Source organism: Panthera pardus, unplaced genomic scaffold (assembly GCF_024362965.1).
Source record: "Panthera pardus isolate Hobbes unplaced genomic scaffold, ASM2436296v1 HiC_scaffold_22, whole genome shotgun sequence".
In the NCBI taxonomy this organism is placed as follows: Eukaryota; Metazoa; Chordata; class Mammalia; order Carnivora; family Felidae; genus Panthera; species Panthera pardus.
Window position 1 is genome coordinate 11,236,437 of NW_026526788.1, and position 16,361 is coordinate 11,252,797.

Sequence of the window (16,361 nt, forward strand, 5' to 3'; positions counted from 1 at the left end):
GAGAGAGACAGAGACAGAATCTGAAGCAGGCTCCAGGCTCTGAGCTGTCAGCACAGAGCCTGACATGGGGCTCGAACCCACGAACCGCGAGATCATGACCCCAGCCAAAGTTGGACGCTTAAGTGACTGCGCCACCCAGCTGCCCACCCCCCCTTTTCTCCCCTAGTTTTCAATCTCTCTTCCAAGGGTGGAATCCAGTCTGCAGAACGCATTACAAGTTTCGATAGCCACCTTCTAGGGTTTCAATGATCAGTCCTTTTATTGAAGATCAGTGTAGCTTATAAGGAGTTCTATTTAACATGTCAGAAAATTACAGGACATTCCCTCTTTTTTTAGTGATGAGTGAGGTCATTGGTTGGAAGAAAATGCATCTTCCACGTTTAGACCCTTTTTTAATGTGGCTCCATTAAATAGACACGTGAAAAAAGTTTCATGTGGGGTCGTAACCACTGGCTAATTGCCAGGAGATGAATCAGATGGATACTTGGTAATTAAATCGTCTGCAATAAGTAGAATGAGTTGCAGCCTAGTTATTTGCATGAGCTAAATGTCCCAGTTTGTTGTACTGTGTGGTCACGCGAACCCCTCCTTACCTTACTATTATTTGAACGGGCCGGGAGGATAGATTTGCTGTCGTTTTGAGAAAGAATGTGTTCACGTGTCAGAAAAAACACCTTATTTAAAGTCATATATTTCTTTACCCCTACATTAGCTCATTAGAGTGGAGCAGAGAAGCAGACTAACTTACAGCCTTCTGGAATGTGGCTGGCCAAGGAGCCCAGGCCAGAACAGGACTGATGGGTCTGTGAGAAAGTACCACCCACAGTCTGGGCCTCACCCAAGCTGGGCCGGCTGCACAGGTGCTGTGGGGGAAGCTGGAGGCTCTTATTCAGACCCACCTCAACATTCCCACCAGGCCGATCAGATGCTCGCTAAGGAGGGGCCCTTTGACCTAGTTCCGGACAGCAGGGACAGCCGTCTAGCTCTGAGGATCCCCGTGTCTCCAGGACCCTCTACACTCACTCTCCAGTTCTGCAGAGCCAGACCCTGGCTCTCCCATCGCTGCCCTCTTGGGACTTCTCGATGTCACATAGCTAGAAAAAAAGACAAATCTTTTGTTTTTAGAAATGCGAAGGCATTAGATGATTGGCCAACGTTACCTAGGTGGGTTGTGGTAACACCAGAACTGACATTCAGGCGTTTTAATTTATTGGTGAGTGTTCCTGATGCATGGGGAAAAAAAAAAAAAAAAAAAAAAAGAAGTGCCATATTTCAGTGTCCTCTTGCCCATTCAGGGACAAAGCCTCACCACCATCCGAAGAAATGACATCAGTCGCTGGTAATTGGTAACTGGTCTCTTTAAAACATCCTCTCCTGGATTTGAGATTCAAAATTGTTCTGTGATTTCATTATATGTTGGGAAATCTACTCCCATTTGCTCCAATATATTCGGGTAAGATCAACTCCCACACTGGATTAATTACCTTGTGAATATCACACAGATTTATTAATAAAAGAATTGATGTCTGTTCAGAATGAATCCTATGTTTTGGGTAGTTTTGTTTTCAGCCTTTATTCACTGTGTCCTCCATGGGTGTGAACAAGGCAGAGAAAATGCAGTTCAATTTGGCTACCAAATTCTCGGGTGACTTTTAGGAGCCTACAACTGTCATTTTGGAAGCAGGTAAATGACATTCTAATTCCAGCTGAAACAGCTACACTTTGAACAAATGTGATATAAGTTCAGTTCTTCCCCTTTCCAGAATTTTGACCCATGAGCAACTCTTAAATATGGGAAGCATCAGAAGCATTAGAAAGGGACATGGGGGTCCAGCTGTTCCAACGTGACCTCCAACTTGGAACTATTTATCCCAAGAGATCTATCTTCAAGGGTTTCTGTCCTCCTTTCATCCTTTAAATGGGTTTTTATTGGGGCGCCTGGGTGGCTCAGTTGGTTAAGCGGCCGACTTCGGCTCAGGTCATGATCTCGCGGTCCGTGAGTTCGAGCCCCACGTCGGGCTCTGTGCTGACAGCTCAGAGCCTGGAGCCTGTTTCAGATTCTGTGTCTCCCTCTCTCTGACCCTCCCCCGTTCATGCTCTGTCTCTCTCTGTCTCAAAAATAAATAAACGTTAAATGGGTTTTTATTGTGTCAGTACATAAAGACAGAGCATCTGCAATACTCTGCCATCTTGAAACTAAGAAAATGGGTCTCTCCCAACGTACACGACGTGCAAATCAATTAAATATCAAAATTACGTAAAAGCAATGGGTCTTATTCAGTAAAAAGTGAATAAGGAATCAACATGTAGCCTTCCCTGAAGATGTCGTGTGTGTAAAAACTGTAAAAATGGAAACAGTTATACAAAACAGGAGAAAACCCAAAAAAACAGAAAACACACAGGAACACAAGAGTAAAAAAAAAAAAAAAAAAAAGGAAGATGAAAAAAAAAAAAAACAACCCTCAAACTGGAAGAGAAATCTTTTCTGTTTGAGTTGTGGGTTAAAGGGCTTTCAACTTAGAGCTGTGTTCCACCAACGTTGAACTGAGTCTTGTTACAACAGTTCCTTCAGGTTTTACAAGCTGAAGCCCTGAGTCCGGCCGAGGCTGGGCTGTGGGATCTATCTGAAGTCTGAGTCTGTGCTCTGATCAGAATCTCTCTGTGATCAAACATCCGGAACTTCGAACTCAGGCCTTGAACTCAGGCCTGATCTCTTCCTCTCTCACCAAGAGTTATCTTCAAGGACGCTCCAGGCCTTCAGGCAAATGGCCTTTTGGCTTATCTACTCTCCCGGTGGGTCAGACATGCCCGAAAATATGTTTCTCATTTTGAAATCAACCAATACCTCTCAGCTATAGTAATCAGCATAGGTTGGCTCCTTTTTTTTTTCTTTTTTTAAGAAAATAGAAATTATTTTAAGTTAGAATAAAGTTATTAAAATTTAAAATAAGTTGTAGTTAAATTAAAAAATTTAGAGTTTGCAGGGCACCTGGGTGGCACAGTTGGTTAAGCACCAACTCTTGATTTCGGCTCAGGTCACGATCTCATGGTTTGTGAGTTTGAGCCCCAAGTCGGGCTCTGCGCTGACAGTGTGGGGCCTGTTTAGGGGTCTCTCTGTCCCTCTCTCGCTGCCTCTCTCTCTCTCTCAAAACAAATAAATAAACGTTAATTTTTTTAATTTAGAGTTTGGGAAAAATATTTAAAACATGATTGCAAGACAAAACAATAGAATATATTTAGGTTTATGTGAGACACAAGGAAAACTACAGAGTTTTAAAATACCAATTGCACAATATCGTGGTGGCTGGGTAAACAGTGGGTTAATTTCTAAAACCAAATATACAAGCCCTAAGAAAATTTCCCTAAGCTTTTGTTTGTCCGGGAAAGTATTTATCTTGCCTTCCTTTCTGAAGGACGACTTTGTGGGTAAAGCATTCATGGTCTGCAGTATCTTTCATTAGTGCTTTGAATGTCTCGTCCAGCTCTCTCCTGGTCTGTAAGACCTCTGCCAAGACATCCACTGATGGCTTTGTGGGAGCTCCCTTATATCAGATAATTGTTTTCCTCTCACTGCTTTAAAAATTGCCTTAGATTTTAGGCAGTTTTATTATAATGTATCTTGGGGAAGATCATTCTGAATTGAAACTTTGGAGTGACCTAAGAGCTTCATGAACCTGGTCATCCAACTCTCTCCCCAGATGTGGGAAATTCTCCATCAGGATTTCTTTAAAGTTTATTTATTTTGAGAGAGAGAGACAGAGAGAGAGCAAACAGGGGAGGGGCAGAGAGAGGGAGAGACAGGGGGTGGAGGGGACCAGGCACTCGGGAGGCTTGTGTCAGGGGATGTGAATACCCACGGAGGAAAAGCTGGTGAAATCTGCAGGGCTCTGTGCTGGCCGCTGGTGTCTCTCGTGGGGACAGTTGCCAGGTCTGTCTGCAGAGCAGGTGCCCGGGAACCGGGATGGCTTCTGCTGCGTGGCCGTATGGGTGGCCCCTGCTCTCTTCTTTGTTCCCCCCTGTCTCTCAATGTCTCAGCTCTGCCGCCTGGGTGGGGTGAAACCAAAGCAGGTTCTTTCACGTGGTGCCGTGAAAGGCCAGGGAAGCTCACCACTTAGCTCCTTCTTTTTTTCTCAGGCAGGGGGACTCTCTCTAGCTGGGGGGGGACTCCCCCTTCACCCTGGGCAATGCCGGCTTCGGGGCTGGGGCGATGAGGGCAAAGCCAAGATATCTTCCTTTATTCTCGCGTGTGGTTGTCCTCCGGTTATTTGTTACTGAGGTTCCTTAAGTGGACCCCAGAACCCTCCCGGAGCTGTTGTTGTTTGCGGGCAATTGTCTACTGGTTGAGTTTTGTGCTGGGGGGCTGGAGGCTGGGGTCTCCCCTGCTTATGGAACGTCTGACTCTCTGCCACTTTCTTACCTTTGCTGAGCCTCGGTGGCCTCCCTTGTGACACGTGAACAGTAATGGCACCTCCTTCCTCGACTTCTGTGTGAGATAAGAAGGCAACGCTTGGTTCAGAGTGAGCACCGAGCCCATCGCAGCAATCTTATGTCATGCAGATCGTGGTGGTGGTGATGCTCGGCAGGCTTCAGCACCATGGCCTCCTGCTGGCTGACTTGACCTTGATAAGATAAATCGGTTTGGAGTCGCCTGGGTGACTCAGCTGGTTGAGCAACCGACTTCGGCTCAGGTCACGATCTCACGGTCCGTGAGTTGGAGCCCCGCGTCGGGCTCTGTGCTGATGCCTCGGAGTCTGGAGTCCGCTTCGGGTTCTGTGTCCTCCTCTCTCTCTGCCCCTCCCCTGCTCATGCTCCATCTCTCTCTCTCTCAGAAATAAACATTTAAAAAAATAAACCAGTTTGTCTATCAACCAGTAAAACTAGGAATCATCCAGTGTGGAGAGCCACAGTCACATGCACTGAAGGCTGGTCCAAGCCTGACTCCTCCTGACTCTGTCCCTTCCTGGCCCGGTGACCTTCATCATCTCAGCACCTTGGTGAAAATATAGCACCACGACGATGAATGGGAAAACATATACAATGGGCTAAGTGCATGTGCCTGCTTAAGGAGCAGTAAGCTCTCTCCCCGTGACTCTTTCTTCTCGAAGGATCCTGTGATATGGACACAAACTTGGTGGCTTAAGTTCTCAGATTTATTTCCAACCCGGGATTAATTAAGCCACAATTTGTTAGAGCTGAAATCACAGACTTCTGAAATCAATGAGCTCAACTTCCTGACTTGCATTCAAAAATTATATGTTATGCAGAATACGTATTTGCAATAAAACCTCAAACACTATGAAGCACACAGAATAAGATGTTCATCCTACTTTTCTTCCTGGAGAGAATCCCCATTGATCGGTCCGCATGTCACCTCCAACATACTTTTTATATGTTTCCATACACATAATTATCCATACACACAAACACATGCAGCTTTATTTACATGAAAAATGCATTTATCTGTAGAAATACATGTATGTTTCCATGTTTCTATATAGCCTTGAAAATGTCTGCCATAGAAAAAGCCTTTTTATTTCAATATTTTAAATCTACCTCATTCGATTTCACTCCTGCAAAAAGTCACATGGTGGGGATCAGGATATGAAAAGGCGGCGATCATTCTATGCTGATGGCTGGCTCTCGTCTGTCTGCAGTGTTTATCACAAACAATACCATAGTGAGTATCATCATATCTGCATGGTGTGTGCACATATGAGAGTATTTTTGTAGGATAGACCGAAGATGGGGAATACTAGATCAAAGTTTATGCAGTTTGTACATTGTCATAACTCCTGCTAAATTGTGTCCAAGAGATAGACCCAATGTAAGTTCTCATAATAAGGCATGACCATGATTTTTGATTCGCATCTGCATTTATCGATTCTGCATTTCCTAAATTTGTTTTTTTTTTTATTGTTTTGAGACAGAGAGAGAGAGGAATAGAGAGAGGATCCCTAGCGGGATCCGCATTGTCGGTGTAGAGCCCAACGTGGGGCTTGAACCCACAAACCATGAGATCATCACCTGAGCCGAAATCAAGAGTCAGATGCTCAACTGACTAAGCCACCCAGGTGCCCCATTTCATAAGTCTTTTTAATTTTTCCAGTCTGATGAAATCAAGATGATATTGTGATTTTTGTTTGCATTTTCCTGAGTTACAATGGACTTGGGAAATTTTCATGTGCTTTGGCTAACTGATTTTTCTTTACGAACTGCCCTTTCAAATTATTAGCCTATTTTCTCTGCCTTTTAAAAAATGATTTGCTAGGCTTTTCATTTTTATTGAACATTGATCTTTAGTTGGTTATACGTGCTACAAATACTTTCTCTTTTCCCCCTTTTAAAATGTTGCTTATGGTGCCTTTCTTTCGTTCTTATTTCATTTTACAGACGCATTAACATGCTACGGAGTTAAGTCTCTTGAGGTTTTCATTTGGGGCTTCTAGGTTTTCTGATTTTTTCCAAGACAAATATTCTTGACCCCAAAGTTCTATAAATACATTCTATATATTTTTCTCAATATTTTCCCCACGCTTTTCATCTAGAACCGCAGACCATTTGAAATTCATTTTCTATATAGGTGGGTGTCGAATCTGGATTTTTTTTTTAAATAAGCAGTTATTTCATTTTACAAGTATAACTTGCCCTGTAGTCTTTTCTGTCGGATTCCACTGCTCTGCATGTGACCTTTCCTTTATCATCTTCTATCATAAGCTTCCGAAGCCTCAGAGAACTTACAGGGTTTTCCTAGAGCAAAGCTTCTCAACTGAGAGCGATTTCGTTTCCACTTTTGGCAACGTCTGGAGACATTTTCGGTTGTCGCTGCAAGGGGGGATGCTACTGGCGTCTAGTGGTAGAGGGTCAGAGATGCCGCTAAATAAACATGGCACAAGGCCGTCCCCCCACCCCTCACATACCGCACCCCTGCAAAGGATTTCCCCATTCAAAATGTCATTGATGCCGAGGTTGTGAAATCTTGTCTTAGAGCCATTACGGCATATGACTATAGGTCTGAGAAAAAAAAAAACAAATCCTACTTGGAAAAGGTACATGAACATGTTTTAAAATCAGTATTTACAATTGCTGGCTTTTCGTATCCGTTGATAAATCCTCCGAAAGTAGTGATGCGTAGGAGCTGGCTGTTTTCCAGGTGAGAATACTGTGACTTTTCACACTGTCATTCTTTTTTTCTTCACTTTTTTTTTTTAATGTTTTTTTTTTGAAGGAGAGAGAGGCCGAGCGTGAGCCGGGGAGGGGCAGGGAGAGAGAGGGAGACACAGAATCCGAAGTAGGCTCTGGGCTCTGAGCTGTCAGGCTCTGGGCTGTGGGGCTCGAACCCACCAGCCGTGAGATCACGACCTGAGCCGAAGTCAGACACTTAAGCGGCTGAGCCACCCAGGCGCCCCTCACACTGACATCCTACGAGATGCTCCCTGTCTTCACTCCACAACTGGAATATTTTATTCTCACCGACGACATTGTTTGTTCCTTTGAATGACAAACGCATATACCAATTGTGTGCTCTTTTCAAAGCACTGGCTGTGAGCAGACCAGGTGGGGCGCAAGTTTTCAAAGCTGACTTTACCCCCTTACAAAAACCAGACCGAGGATCATCTGAGCGGTGATGCTGATGTGGGTTTCCATCCCGGACTGATGGAAGCAGCATGTCCAGGTTTGGGACCCGGGGATTTGTATTTTTTTTTTTTAATTTTTTTTTTAACGTTTATTTGTTTTTGAGACAGAGAGAGACAGAGCATGAACGGGGGAGGGTCAGAGAGGGAGAGACACAGAATCTGAAACAGGATCCAGGCTCTGAGCTGTCAGCACAGAGCCCGACGCGGGGCTCGAACTCACGGACCGCGAGATCATGACCTGAGCCGAAGTCGGCCGCTTAACCGACTGAGCCACCCAGGCGCCCCCAGGGGGATTTGTATTTTTATCAGGTGAACCGGATGGTTGTGAGGACGAGCTGGGTTTGGGGACCGCTGCATGCGACGCTCACAGACATCCTGCCCGCGGGAACAGAAGCTCCAGAATGGCTCTTTGCCCTGAAGGGAATTTAACCCTGAGGATAAAGTAGGACCGGGGCTTTTAGGGTTAAAGATTTCCCTGTATCCACCAGCATGAAGAGATGTAGTAAAAAGATGAGTCATAATAACCACGATCTCTTTGAGGTTTCAAAATCTCATAAGGGAAAACCAAGGGGGTTGAAGGAAACAAGTATGCAAGTTGCTCATTTTCTATGGCTGCTAATGATAGGTTGTGTGGGTTTAGTTTTCTTTCATCTCAAAATGGATTTAAACATTAATTAAGTATCATAAGTCTGCGTTGCGTCTAACAAACAAATATAGCTAAGCCTAGAGAATGAGATCACATGGATTTGGTCCGCACGATGCCAAGAAAGTGCCGTGAGTCACCTAATGCCACCCACGGAGGCATTTTGCAAAATCTTCTGATAAACGGACCTTTTGACGTTTATCAAGATGTTTAGCGTCCGGGGCCACTCAATCCCAGAGATAAAAGAGGTCTGAGCAGAGCGGTGAAAGGCTTGAACTTCCAAAATTGCTTCCGCGATAGCCAAATCATTTTCTCAAGCACACTGAGCAGTTAGAAAGCGACGACAACCAACGGTTGTCTTCAAGTCCTTAGATGTTAGCCTTCCCCATCCGTCCTATCTATCATCAAGTTGGTTTCCTGCGGAGTGTGTCAAAGAAGGAAGAAAAATTCGAAGTGAACTGACAAAAATTGAATATATGCCTGCCAATTCATAAAGATACCTGTGGTGGAAGAATTATTTTAAAAAAAAGATCCGAGAGCTAGCTAGACCCAGGTCCCTGGTGGAGAGCATTTTGGCAAAGGAAAGTGAAGGGTAGAAACCAGAGCATGTCTGAGGTCCCTGTTAATCCTAGGGACTTGGTGACATCTATACACAGTCAATCTGTCATCCAGGTGATATGAAATCTGGCTAAAGACGGGATGGTGGGCAAAAGAGGGCTATTTCTTCCCATGTACATCATCTACCGAGAAAATTAGGGCATCCGATAGCCCTGATCTGAGTACTGACTCACGACTCCCTCTGAAGCCACATCCAGAGTGTGTGGTTACTGGAGCAGGAGGTCTGGCAATTTGAGAATGACATCCGAAAAAAGGAGGGTCTTAGGATTTTCACATCTGTAATAAATCAGCAGGCAAGGGGCACCTGGGTGGCTCAGTAGGTTGAGCGTCTGACTCTTGATGTTGGCTCAGGTCACGATCTCACGGTTTGTGGGTTCAAGTCCCAAACCAGGCTCCATGCTGACAGTGCAGAGTCTGCTTGGGATTCTCTCTCCCTCTCTTTCTGCCTCCCCCCGCACCTCTCTCTCTCTCTCTCTCTCTCTCTCTCTCTCTCTCAAAACAAGTAACTAAACTTAAAAAGAAATTAAAAAGAAATCAGCAGACGAAGAAGTGTCAATGTTGAACTTAAAACTACCTAAGATTTGTGAGTACATCTATACAGGTAAATAAACCCGGTAGCAATCAGACGTGGGATTAAATCACTCAAGAAGGCAGATAAGTAATTCAGGAGCTATCGAAATCAGTGCCTTTGTCCCCAAACATCTTTTCTTCTTAATTATGAGAAATTACTCTGTTTTTCATAAGGCCTGAAGTTCCAAAATAAAAAAGAACTTGGTTAGCGGGGCACTCAAGTGTAGGGGACGGAGCACTGGAGTAGGAGTCAGGGTCTGGGGTCGCTGGGTCGCTAGTTGTGTGACCCTGGGGCATTCACTTCCTCCAACTAGGCGCTGGAGTCTATACAAATTCGGCTGAAACCAGATTGGTAGTTTTCAAACTGTTGAAGTCTGGTTTCCGTAGAAGGGCTGCAAGGAGTCTGCCAACAGGGGCATTCAGTTTTGTTTTCAAATGTAATTTTGCTCATGTATTTATTTATTCTTAGTTTTCATTTAAATTCCAGTTGGTTAACATACAGTGTTATGTTAGTTTCAGGTGGACAATATCGTGATTCAACACTTCCATACAAGTCTTGGTGCTCATCACCTTAATCTCCATCATCTGTCTTACACACCCCACCTCCCACCCCCCACCTCCCCTCTGGTGACCATCAGTGTATTCTCTATGGTTGAGTCCATTTTTGGGGGGCACCTGGGTGGCTCAGTGGGTTAAGAGCCCAACTCTCGATTTCAGATCAGGTCATGATTTCAAGGTTTGAGAGTTCGAGCCCCACGGCAGGTTCCATGCCGACAGTGCGGAACCTGCTTGGGATTCTCTCTGCCCCTCCCCTGCTCTCTCTGTCCCTGTCAAAATGGATGAAAAAATAACATGTTTTAAAAGTCTGTTTTTTGGATAATTTTACTCATTTAAATAACTCAGTTGGTATACAACATACACATTTGTGATTACGTGTGATTCTGTGCCGACAGCTCGGAGCCTGGAGCCTGCTTGGGATTCTGGGTCTCCCTCTCTCTCTGCCCCTCCCCTGCTCGCACTCTGTCTCTCTCCCAAAAATAAAATGAAACATTAAAAACATTTTTTAAAGAAATTTTTTTTAACGTGTATTTATTTTTGAGACAGAGAGAGACAGAGCATGAACGGGGGAGGGTCAGAGAGAGGGAGACACAGAATCTGAAACAGGCTCCAGGCTCTGAGCTGTCAGCACAGAGCCCGACGCGGGGCTCAAACTCACGGACCGCGAGATCATGACCTGAGCCAAAGTCGGCTGCTTAACCGACTGAGCCACCCAGGTGCCCCTAAAAACATTTTTTAAATAAAGTGATCACCTTTATAGGAATACAACATATCGAGGCTGACAAAGTCCTGGCAGATCAGCTCAGAAGAGGGAGACAGCGTACCCACATGGTTAAGACCAGCTTCAGCGTGATAAGGGCTAAGGCAGGCAAGGCACACAGGGAACCAAAGGTGACAGGTGGAGGGGAGAGGAAACAGGCTAGAGCCAGGTCCCTGCTGGCACACTGCAGGCCTTCAGGGGACACCCTAGCACCATCCCCTGTTGCCCTATAAAGGGACTAAATAGGAAGTGTCCCTGCGTCCAAAAGTTGCTTCTCCTCCCTCATAATTCTTGCTTGGGGATTCTCTCCATTTCCAGGATGTAGCAGCCTACCTGGCCTTGTCATTAATGTTGACATCTCTCCATTCTAGAAGATTCTCCCCAAGGGTTCCTGCCTTGAGATGTTTATTTGGTTGTCTGTTATAAGCCTAGTCTATCTTTCCAACAGGGAATACGCAGACTCCTTAATCACATCAATAAACACCAAATAGATCAAAACGAACAACAACAAAACCCGGAAATTCCAGAAGCTTTATAAACAAGTTCTTAAATGTCCTTAAAAATAAAGACAAAATAACTTTTATTCCTGCTTTTTCCAACCTGTAATATACCCAGCGAAGGATGGAAAAATTGGGGATCATGAAAGACTCGAGGTATCCCCGAGTTTCTTCAAAATTTTCTCCCAGGGCCATTAAGGGGTAAGCACGGGGATGTGCAGGTTCAGCTGTGGAGCCTGGAAATCCCAACTGAACGCTCAAGACACAAGCTCACCTAGTGTGGACTCCCACCTATCAGAGACATGGACGATGGTGGAATGTGATAGACCTGGGTTCAAATCCCGGCTCTGCTCCCGCCAACTATGGGCCCTTGGATGATCTTCTGATTTTCCCTTTTCTTACCTATAAATGAATAATGACACCTTCCTTGCAAGATTGCTGGAAAGCCTAGGAAACACCATCATGGGCGAAGTGCACAGCATGGTGTCTGGCATCTAGAAGCCACTTAATATGTCATTGGTATTTATTGTTGCCATTCTTCTAGGATGAATACCATTTGTAGGCTTGAGGCGGAGAAGACTGAAAATAAATCTGACTACTGGGAAATGTGCTATTTCACGTTTCAGTTAAAATATCTGAGGAGTTGGAAGCCGGCGATCCTGACAACAGACGGCGCTCTTTTAAGCGGCTCCCGTTTGCAAGGTCAGGTTTAGGCGGACCTGCCTGGCCCCGGCTCTGAGGCTCTGCTCGCCACCGGCTTGGTCGCGACAACGCTTGGCAAGGAGGAAATATGGGAGTTTTCCGTCTAACAACCTGTACAGGCAGCTGAAGCAGAAATTCACTTTAAGGCTATACGATCTGATCTGATTGCGTTGATTAAATCAACTGGGTGCCTCCCACAAGACTTTTCTAATAAAGGCGAAGATTTTGAAAAGAACTTCCCCATTTGCCGCAGTGAGAAATGTCCATGCGCCATATCTCTCTGTGATGGGAAAACACGACACGAGACGTGTCTATAAGCTCATCTAGATATTCTAGGGAAAAATAGTCTCCCTTGTTTTTTTTTTTTCTTTAAGGAATTGCTCCATTTCTAGAACATCTCTTTCTGTCCTTTTTCTTTCTCCAGTAAGAAAGTCAAGGGGAAGGTAAGCATGGTCTCTTATTCAACACGCGTAACATGAAGTGAAAAGGTTCTCCTCATTCTTTCCCCCCAGATAGTCACCACTTATTACCCTCTCTTTTACTCATTCAATCTTGCAATTAATTCCAAAAGTAAATATTCTTAGTTCGGAAATTTATTTCTAGGGGCCATCCCTGGCGAGCAAAAACGGCATAAGTACCGTGTGAGGGAAATGGTTACATAAATTCTAGTTCATCCTGAGAACAATACTCTCCAGTCATTACATATACATTATAGCAGCGTATTAACGTGTCCATAACAAGTTTCAAAGGGGAGGATGAAGGCTACTAAATAATCTTTACTGAATACTTTTAAGTGATAAACAGACATGAATAGAAAGAAGACCAGAAAGAAATCTATCAAAATATTAACTGAGTAGTTTTTCTCTGGGTGGTGAGAATTGTGGTTATTTATTATTTTCTTTGTTAGTGTCTCTGTTCTCTAAGATACCTAGGATGAGTATATTTTACTTTTGCCGTTAAACACAAACAAAATAAACCTTTTTCTTTTAATTTAAGAGACTATTCCCAAACCTACTTGAAACCAGAGAAAGGCAGTGCAATTTAGGAACAGAAAGAATCATAGGATGACCTACCTCAGGGCAGGATGCATTTGCTGAAGGAGGGCTAATTCAGGAATGCTGTCGCCTCAGCTCAGATACTGAAGGAGGGGAGGAAGCAGGGCACTGACCACACGCGCCTCCCCTATAATCAGCCATCATCTCGGCGACCAGCTTCGCTGCCTCAGGCGTAAATTCTTCCGCAGTTGCTTTAATCTAAGGCTACCCTTCTCCCTGATGACCCAGTGGAGGTCCCTGTTTCCCCCAAAGGTAGGCCATCCTCCGCTGGGACTATGGACGATTTTAGCTGCTGCACAGGCTACAAAATAAACAATGGTCTTAAGTCGTATTGAACCACAGGATGGGAGAGTCCGTCTCTATGTTAGTTTCCTATTGCCACTGTAACCGAGAACCACAAATTTCGTGGTTTAAAATTACATAAGTTTAGGGGCACCTGGGTGGCTCAGTGGGTTAAGCGTCCGACTCTGGTCTAGGTCATGATCTCGCGGTTCGTCGGTTCAAGGCCCGCGTCTGGCTCTGTGCCGACAGCTCGGAGCCTGGAGCCTGCTTCGGATTCTCTGTCTCCCTCTCCCTCTCTGTGCCCTCCCCTGCTTGTGCTCTGTCTCTCTCTCTCAAAAATAAATGACCATTAAAAAAGGAAATAAAATTACATAAGTTTATTCTCTTGCAGTTCTGAGGGTCAGAGAGCTAAAGCTAGGATCAAGGTGTTGATAGCTGCACTCTTTCTGAAGACTTCAGGGGACAATCTGCTTCCCTTGCATTTCCTGACTCTGAGAACCTCACACCGCTTCTGGTCGTTCCAAAGTACTCTGTCTGACTTTGACCTTCTTGCTGCTGCCTTTTCTTCTCTCCTTCCTCCTCTCCTTCCCCTCCTCCTCCTCCTTCTTTTTGAGAGAGAGAGAGAGTGGAGAGAGGGGCAGAGAGAGGGAGAGAGAGAATCCCAAGCGGGCTTCATGCTCAGCTGGGAGCCCAATGTGGGGCTCAATCCCACCACCCTGGGATCAGGACCTGAGGTGAAATCAAGAGTGAGAGGCTTAACTGACTGACCCATCCAGGGGCCCCACTTGCTTCCTTCTTATAGGAACCTTTGTGATTACATCGGGCCCACCCAGGTAACCCAGTGTCCTAACATAATGACATGGACCAAGTCTCTTCTGCCTTAGAAGGTAACAAACACATTCACAGATTTCTGGGATTAGGCCAAGGACATGTTTGGGGACCATGATTCATCCTACTACAGTCTCCCTAGTGAATTTCTTTCCACTTTCTGGGCATCTGGCTGCCTCAGTTGGTAGAGCACATCACTCTTGCTCTCAAGATTATAAATTCAAGCCCCACATTGGGTGTAGAAATTACTTAAAAATAAAAATCTTCAGGGAGCGCCTGGGTGACTCAGTCAGTTAAGTGGCCGGCTCTTGGTTTTGGCTCAGGTCCTGATCTCACGGTTCGTGAGTTCGAGCCCTGCATCAGGCTCCACACGGGGAGTAACGCTCTGTCTCCCTCTCCCTCCCCTCCCTTCTCCCACTCAAAATAAATAAATAAACTTTAAAAAAAAAAGGTAAGAATATTAAATTTTTTTTTCCAAATAAAAGAAATAAAAATCTTTAAAAAACAAAACAAAACAATTTACTTTCTGCTTCATTCACGGTGTATTCTCTACATGGACAGAGGGTGGGCCAGGAAATCGGGAGAGACGTCTTCTTTCATTCAGGGAGAATACAAATTAGCAATGGGAACATCGAACAAATATGGAACGCTTCATGAATTTGTAAGTCACCCTTGTGCAGAAGTGACGCGAATCTTCTCTGATTCCAACTTTAGTTTATGGGCTGTTCACGCGAGCACTTAAAAGTGCTTATTACTTTGATGAAGCTTATGAAGACCCATCGTATCCCAAATAAGTTAGCTTTCTCAGCCCAGTGGACTGAGGTTTGGTTAGGAAAGCCATCTGCACAGATTAAAATGACAAAGAAAAACCAAAGCAAACCAACCAAAAATGAACCAACGGACCCAGCCACGGGCCCGTGAATACAGAGAGCAAGCTGACAGTTTGCCGTGGGGACGGGGGTGGGAAGTTGGGAAAATGGGTGAAGGGGGCAGGAGACACAGGCTTCCAGGAGTAGGATGAATAAGTCACGAGAACAAAAGACGCGGCACAGGGAATCGGGTCAACAGTGTTGCGATAGCGTCGCGAGGAGACAGATGGGGGCTACGCTTGTGAGCACGGGTTGTCTAGGGTTGTCGAGACCCTTGTCTAAGGGTTGTCCACACATTGTGTTGTGCAGCTGACATGAATGGATCGCTGTGCCACTTATGCTTGAATAAAACACTTCTTTTGAAATGGCAAAGGTGCAAGTTGCTGAAAAAAAAAAAACAAAAAACACCGGTCCTTTTCTTTTATTTATGCTTCACACAGATTTTTAATGACTGCTAGGTAGTATTGTCATTCTTCTTTTCATTTGGCTTGGCTCTGTGGGAAACGGGATGACGCTGATGGAGATTTTGAGGAGACCGAAGTCCCCTCGCACCCTGACGCTGGCTGGGGGAGTGTTTCGTAACCGTCAAGGTGTGAACACCAGCGATCTGTTTTCACTACACCCCCAGAGCATTCCTGACATCCCATCGGAACTCTAAAATGTAATGAGAACCACATCAATGTTTTGTGATCTCTAAATATCAGATTAAGATAGGCGTGAAGGACTCTGCAGTCAAGTCAATGGAATCGCAGAGAAACTGACACTTCTCAGGGCAACGTATACAGCAGGTGTCAGCATGGAATCCAGCTTTGGGTAGGACTGGCAATTAATTCAAATTAATGACTCCAACCTGAGCGTTTTCTTCCTTCAAGTCACCTTGCTAAGCCCTGACAAGTTAAAAGGTAAAAGCCCGGGGCGCCTGGGTGGCTCGGTCGGTTGGGCGTCCGACTACGGCTCAGGTCATGATCTCGCAGTTCGTGGGCTCGAGCCCCGCGTCGGGCTCTGTGCTGACAGCTCAGAGCCTGGAGCCTGTTTCGGATTCTGTGTCTCCCTCTCTCTCTGCCCCTCCCCACTCTCTGTCTCAAAAATAAATAAACGTTGAAAAAAAAAATTAAAAAAAAAAAAAAAAGGTAAAAGCCCGAACTTGGAAACAACCCAGAAGTCCTTCGGTGGGTAAATGGTTAAATAAACTGGTGGGCCCGTATCATGGGTGCTGCTTGGCAACAAAAGGGAACAAATTTCATACACGTTAACAGTTAACAGTGTGGATGGATCTCAAGTGAGTGAAATAAGCCAGGACTAAAAGGTCACGTACTGCAGATTCCACACAAAGTCACAGAGATGA

At 45.0% G+C, this 16,361-nt stretch overlaps 1 non-coding gene across 1 annotated transcript; it reads right to left on the reverse strand.

The window, feature by feature from the left end:
* Positions 1-14,782: 14,782 nt before the first annotated feature.
* On the reverse strand, positions 14,783-14,885 carry LOC128772591 (U6 spliceosomal RNA). The gene has a single exon (XR_008416767.1). It is a non-coding gene; the product is annotated as a U6 spliceosomal RNA (small nuclear RNA).
* Between the last annotated feature and the right edge of the window lie 1,476 nt (positions 14,886-16,361).